Source organism: Vulpes lagopus, chromosome 2, assembly GCF_018345385.1.
Source record: "Vulpes lagopus strain Blue_001 chromosome 2, ASM1834538v1, whole genome shotgun sequence".
In the NCBI taxonomy this organism is placed as follows: Eukaryota; Metazoa; Chordata; class Mammalia; order Carnivora; family Canidae; genus Vulpes; species Vulpes lagopus.
Genome location: NC_054825.1, coordinates 99,997,192 through 100,004,736, shown reverse-complemented (window position 1 = coordinate 100,004,736; position 7,545 = coordinate 99,997,192). Strand labels below are relative to the sequence as shown.

At 38.3% G+C, this 7,545-nt stretch overlaps 1 pseudogene; it reads left to right on the top strand.

Moving 5' to 3' along the window:
* The first annotated feature begins 5,896 nt into the window (after window positions 1-5,896).
* LOC121485048 lies at window positions 5,897-7,288 on the top strand (annotated as a pseudogene).
* The last annotated feature ends 257 nt before the right edge of the window (window positions 7,289-7,545 follow it).

Below are 7,545 nucleotides of genomic sequence, written 5' to 3'. Positions count from 1 at the left end.
TGCCTCTCTGTGTCTCTCATGAATAAATAAATAAAATCTTAAAAAAAAAAAAAAACAAAGAAGTGGGAATAGTGATAAACCATGTTCTGTCACACTAAGAATAGTAAGAAAACTTATTCTCCCTTTTCTGCTAGCTCTCTCCCCCTTTGTGGAGAATTCAGAACCCCAGCCATGCATTGATAATGGGAATAATAATATAATAATGGGAAGATGATTTTATAGGTTTGAAAAAAACTGGATAGATCAAAAGTGTATATTTTTACAATTATAGCCCAGATGTCCTGATTTCTAATACTGTTGTATATATTCTTGGCTCCTTAAGACTAGTATTCCATACCTGAAGGTCTGCCAACACCACCTCTTATTAGCAAAAATCTCTAACTTTCTCTTTCCTTTTTTTTTTTTTTTCAAGATTTTGCTTATTAGAGAGAGAGAGAGAGAGAGAACAGGTGAGTGGGGTGGAGGACAGAGGCAGAGGGGAAGCAGACTACCCCCTGAGCAGAGAGCCCCACATGGGGGCTTGACCCTGACATCATGACCTGAGCTGAAGGCAGATGTTTAACTGACTGAGCCACCCAGGCACCTCTCCCTGACTCTTTTGTGATTATCCCCACCATAAATATTTCTAACAACCTTTAAAACATTTTCAATTATAATCTGAATTCATAAGTCTTGGTGATTTTGATGAGCAGTTCCTATTAGTCCTTATGTAAGAGCCAATAATTCAAGCAATGTTTTTTTTTTTAATATACAGGTATAAACACTAAGAAAAATAATACAATTAAATCATGTTAATTTTAGTAGGAAAAGAAGGGGAACGTAGAGGAAACAGAGTAAATATTCATTGCTCAAATTTAAAAGTCAACAAATAATGGTCTAAATATAGAGGCAGCCTAGGTGGCTTAGCAGTTTAGCACCGCCTTCAGCCGAGGGTGTGATCCTGGAGTCCTGGGATCGAGTCCCATGTCAGACTCCCTGCATGGAGCCTGCTTCTCCCTCTGCCTGTGTCTCTGCCTCTCTTTCTCTGTGTGTCTCTCATGAATAAATAAAATCTTAAAAAAAAAATAAAATGCAAAGCTACCAAATTAACAGTTAATCACACATATGTAAAAAATAAAAGAAAACCAAGCTGTATAATGAACTGTATGTTGAAATACACACATACACACACACAGAAAACAAGAAGCATAACGAACTATGATGGCAGAATTAACACTAAATATATCTATCATATTGAGAAACACAAATGGGCTAAATTCACCCATTAAGAAAAAAGACTTTCTGATTGTACCTCAAAGCAAACTCTGTTATGTACAAGAAGTACATCTACAGTACCAGTGGCGCTGAATGTCTGAAATATTTTTAAATAAAATCTAAAAATATCAAGCAAATAGCAACAACCACAAAAATAGTAGGTCACACTCTCAATATCAGTGTATGTTAAAAGCAAAAAGAGAGAAAGCATTTAAAAAGACATTAAACCATTTAAAAATTATAGAGAATAAAATGCACAATGACAAGCTAATAGATGTGGATGTCAACTCTCATAGCATGTAAACTACAAGATATCTACCCCAAATGTGTTTCAAATGTCAAGGCTCCAGATACCTCCCACATACCAAGCAGGTATAAAAGTTTTATTACTTAAATAATGAGGTTTTCTAGGTAGAGCAAAGTTCCAGGGCATGTCTGAAATAAGACTGGAGAGAACAGACAGGAGACAGTCTTGGTGGCTTTGTGGTGGCTAGCGATGGAGTGGAGCCAAGGTGAGGGTTCCCTGTTGGTGGGGTCTTATACAATTTAAACTTCCCCACTTGAACCAAAGAAGGAAGCACTGGGCATTATTATCAGCTTGTCCAGGTTCACGTAGAAAGAGGAGATATGACAAACATCAAAATGTATGGGATTAGGCTCTTTACTGGAGTATTATGAACAGCCAAACAGAACATTAGGGAATTATAAAAACTGTGACTTCAGAAAGCAGCTACCACCTCTTAAGCTGGAGAATCAAAAGGAAGAGGTTGGAGTTACGAAACTTAGATGCTTTCAAGAAGAGCTCCATGAGCTGAAACTCAAACTCTCAGTAGGGGCCTTTGCTTTACTGGTGCTGGTATCTCTCAGCTTGGAGATGTGCCACAGTGATGGGACCAAGACCTCTAAAATGGTAAACAAGAATTGCTAGGTTTTAGCACCTTTGAATTTCTCTACACTGACGGCACATTCCAAAGGAGTACAGGGCTTACTATTGGGACAGCAAGAGGAAGTTGTAGTGGCTTCCACTTGACTCCTACCATATCGTCCTTCCTCCAAAGATTAGAGAGCCAAAGTGGGATCTGCCAGTTGTGACACATGTCTTTCCAATTAACTATTCCAGAAATGAGAAACTAACAAGATGGGTCAATGAGCCATTGTGATTCAATGCGACAAAACTCCATTTATCATCTGATCATTATTCTTATTCTGAAAGGTGGAACAAAAATGGGATTTTGAATTCTTAGATATTAATCTATTAATTAGATTAATATCTAAGAATTCAATTCTAATCAATTTAGACCCAGTGTCTATAATCCTTGACAAGCCAGAAGAGTTCTTTATTCCCTGATACACAGTCACTCTGGTAAACGACTTAGGGAAGAATCTACAGTACAATCTAGTGTCAATTGTGCAGAATCCTTTCTTAGAAGAGCCTGATCTCCCCTTCTCAAAAGACTCTGAGTAGGTAATTGGCTTCTAAGGAACCAGACTTGGAAATATTTTTCTGTTATTTGAATCTAAAACATTTGAGTAGGCTGCCAATCTACTTCAATCCCAAGGACACTGTAATCAAATAGTTGCCACCAAAGATCCCTTCAGGACAAAATATGTTAGAACTTTGAACCTGTTATATCTATTAAGGTAAGTGTGTCCATCTTATCTTGGGTGATTAGGAGTTGCCACAGCCTCTTCTACTCCATTGCGCCCAGTGAAATGGATGAACCAGCCTCTCGCCATCATATTCAGGTGACAGAGAATCACTATCACAGAGCCTTTCAAGGCTTCTCCTCCTCCCCTCAGCAATGTTTTTATCAATGCGTTAGTGAGGATCCTCTTATATTACATCAAGGGCATTCAGGCAGCTCAGCTTCATTAACGTAAGCCACAATTGAATCTAAATTTTAGTCAACCAACCAACTAAATCATTAGAGAAAAGTGGGTTACAGAGTTAATATATTAAGTATTTCAGGTAATGTTTAAGAACCTTTCAAAAAAACAATAAAATGCCTTCTTTAAACATTCTTTAGACTCACTGTAGCCCATTCTGCTGATTACAACTAAGACTTCTGGTAAAATACCTGTCCCCCTCCCCCACCAGCCAAAGCAACCACTTAAGGACTATAAAAAATACTGAATAGAGAAATAAGAAACAGGAACAAATAGAAAACAATAAAATGGCAGACTTACATCCACCTATATAATTACAATAAATGTTAAACAAACACTGCCAATAGAAATATACTGCAAGTTGCCTTTGTTGTTTAGAATTTATAGTAGCCACATTAAACAAATAAAAAGAAACCCTTATATCCAAAATATTATTGTTTGAACATGCAATCGATATCAAAATTATAAATGAAATAAAATATATCACATTCTGTATTTGGATTGTCTTTGAAATTCAGTATATATTTTACACTTAAAGTAAATACCAGTTCAGATGAGGCTCAATAGCTCAATAGTTACATGTAGCTAGCAGCTACTGTATTGGACAGCAAAGCTCTGAATGTACCAGTTAAAATTGAGATCTACAGTGTAGATTAAAAAAAAGACCTCGCTGGTCTTTAAAAAGTTAAAAATATACCTACAATATGACAAAAAATTCCACTCCTAGGTATTTACCCAAGAGAAAAGGAAACATAAATCCACCCAAAGACTTACACAAGAATAATCATAGCAGTTTTATTTGCAACTGCTCAAACTGGAAGCAACTCAAGTGTTTCTCAACTGACAAATGGATAAGCAAGTTATGATATATTCATATAATAGCATTCTGCTCAGCAATAAAAAAGAATAAACTACTGGTATAAACAACAATGTGAATGAATCTGAAGATCTCTATGCTGTATAAAAGAAGCCAGGCAAAAAAGGATACATAGTATATGATTCAATTTCTATCAAATTCTAGAAAATGCAAACTAATTCCTTACGATGAAATGTAAAACAGGGAGAGAAGAGTGGATTACCAAGGGGGCACTGGAAGAATCTTTTGGAGGTAATAGAACTATTTATCTTGATTATTGTGAAAATTTTATATATACATACATAAAAAATGATCAAAGGGAACACTGTAAATATGTGAAATTTATCTCATTTCAGTTATACCCCAATGAAGTTTTTAAAAAATTAATAAATAGGAAATAAAACTATAAATAAACTACATACCAGATATCAAAATACCCTACCATCTGACAATGTTAGTAGACTTTTAAACATGATTGTGGGGTGCCTGGATAGCTCAGTTGGCTAAGCGTCTGCCTTTAGCTTAGGTCATGATCTTGGGGTCCTGGAATCAAGCTCTGTATCAAACTTCCTGCTGTGTGGAGTCTGCTTCTCCCTCTCCTTATGCTCCTCCTCCCTGCTTGTGCTCTCTCTCTCAAATAAATAAAAGATCTTGTAAACAAAACAAACACAAATACAATGTGATTGTGTCAGAGAAAACAAATCTGCATGGCAATTGAAGAAATCTAAGGGACAATGATTGTTATAGAAACAATGACTACCACTGGGCACCACTTACTCTGAACACTGGAAAATAAGAGGAAAGAAAAGTATTTGTTCTGTGTTTTCTAAACAAACTATCTCTGGGTAAGCCTAGCTGAAGAAGTAAAAGTTTTTTACAGAATATTCCCAACTACTAAATGTAGAAGAAAAGATAAAGTTGTTTTTTTTAATCATCATTTTTCAATGCACAGTGAAATAATTAATTAAGCAAAGGTCATCACGGAGTAGAACCATCCAAACATAGATTAAGAGGGAACATTACAATAAAGGGACCAAGCTGTTATCACCTGAGCCCTCCCAAGCCATTTTAGCATCACAGAAAGAACAACTGAACATGTGCTTTCTAATATGAGGTAGTGTCAAACTCTCTATAGCACTAAGAATTCTTTTCTTTTTTTAAAGATTTTATTTATTTATTTATTTGAGACCCACAGAGAGGCAGAGACACAGGTAGAGGGAGAAGCAGGCTCCTCACAGGGGGCCCAATATGGAACTCGATCCTGGATCCCAGGATCATGCCCTGAGCCAAAGGGCAGTTGCTCAACTGCTAAGCCACACAGGTATCCCAGCACTAAGAATTCCTAACAAGAAGGTATGCCTGAATTTATCAAAACTTTAGAATGAACTCCCATTTATATGAAGTATGACACCATGAAATAGCAGAGCAAGAAATCTAGAATGTCAGGTGTCATGTAAGACAACTGGCTCCATTTCAGTAAGAACTCTAAGGCTGAAGAAATAAGGGGAGATGGGGGGTCAACTGCTTTAGATATAAATAACTTAAAAGATTTAACAACAAAATGCCAAGTGTGGACTATATTTGAATGCTGAGTTCAAGAAAGAAGGAAAGAAAAGAAAGCAAGCAAGCAAAAAGGAAAGGGAGGGAGCAAGGGTGGGTGGGAAGAGAAAAAAGAAAGAAAAGAAAAATACTGTAAGGAATCATTTTGAGGACAATTGTGAACATTTAAGTACAGATAGAATATTAGATACATCAAGGAACGATTATTGATTTTGTCACTGATAATGGTACTGCAGTTATGTAGGAAAATGTCATTAAAAAAAATGTATATGCTTTTTCGCAACGGGTTTGCCGCCAGAACACAGGTGACGTGAAAACCACCGCTAAACCTAAACCAAAATGGGAAAGGAAAAGACTCACATCAACATCGTCGTCATTGGACACGTAGATTCGGGCAAGTCTACCACTACTGGCCATCTGATCTACAAATGTGGTGGGATCGACAAAAGAACTATCGAAAAATTTGAGAAGGAGGCTGCTGAGATGGGAAAAGGCTCCTTCAAGTATGCCTGGGTCTTGGATAAACTGAAAGCTGAACGTGAATGTGGTATCACCATTGATATCTCCCTGTGGAAATTTGAGACCAGCAAGTATTATGTGACCATCATTGATGCCCCAGGACACAGAGACTTTATCAAAAACATGATTACAGGCACATCTCAGGCTGACTGTGCTGTCCTGACTGCTGCTGCTGGTGTTGGTGAATTTGAAGCAGGTATCTCCAAGAATGGGCAGACCCGTGAGCATGCCCTTCTGGCTTACACACTGGGTGTAAAACAACTAATTGTTGGTGTTAACAAAATGGATTCCACTGAACCACCCTACAGCCAGAAGAGATATGAGGAAATCGTTAAGGAAGTCAGCACCTACATTAAGAAAATTGGCTACAAGCCCGACACAGTAGCATTTGTGCCAATTTCTGGTTGGAATGGTGACAACATGCTGGAGCCAAGTGCTAACATGCCTTGGTTCAAGGGATGGAAAGTCACCCGTAAAGATGGGAATGCCAGTGGAACCACACTTCTTAAAGCCCTGGATTGCATTCTGCCATCAACTTGTCCAACTGATAAGCCCTTGTGTCTGCTTCTCCAAGACGTCTATAAAATTGGTGGTATTGGTACTGTCCCAGTGGGTCGAGTGGAGACTGGTGTTCTTAAGCCTGGCATGGTGGTCACCTTTGCTCCAGTCAATGTTACAACTGAAGTAAAGTCTGTTGAAATGCACCATGAAGCTTTGAGTGATGCTTTCCTGGGGACAATGTGGGCTTCAATGTCAAGAACGTGTCTGTCAAAGATGTTCGTCGTGGCAACGTGGCTGGATTTTGACAGCAAAAATGACCCACCAATGGAAGCAGCTGGCTTCACGGCTCAGGTGATTATCCTGAACCATCCAGGCCAAATCAGTGCTGGACATGCACCTGTGCTGGATTGTCACACAGCTCACACTGCTTGCAAGTTTGCTGAACTGAAGGAAAAGATAGATCGTCGTTCTGGAAAGAAGCTGGAAGATGGTCCCAAGTTCTTGAAATCTGGGGATGCTGCCATTGTTGATATGATTCCTGGCAAACCTATGTGTGTTGAGAGCTTCTCTGACTATCCTCCTCTGGGCCGTTTTGCTGTTCGTGACATGAGACAGACGGTTGCTGTGGGTGTCATCAAAGCAGTGGACAAGAAGGCAGCTGGAGCTGGCAAAGTCACCAAGTCTGCCCAGAAAGCTCAGAAGGCTAAATGAATATTATCCCCAATACCTGCCACCCCAGTCTTAATCAGTGGTGGAAGAACAGTCTCAGAACTGTTTGTGTCAATTGGCCATTTAAGTTTAAATAGTAAAAGACTGGTTAATGATAACAATGCATCGTAAAACCTTCAGAAGGAAAGGAAAATGTTTTGTGAACATTTTGTGTGTGTGTGTGTGTGTGTGTGTGCGTGTGTGGCAGTTTTAAGTTATTAGTTTTTAAAATCAGTCATTTTTAATGGAAACAACTTGAC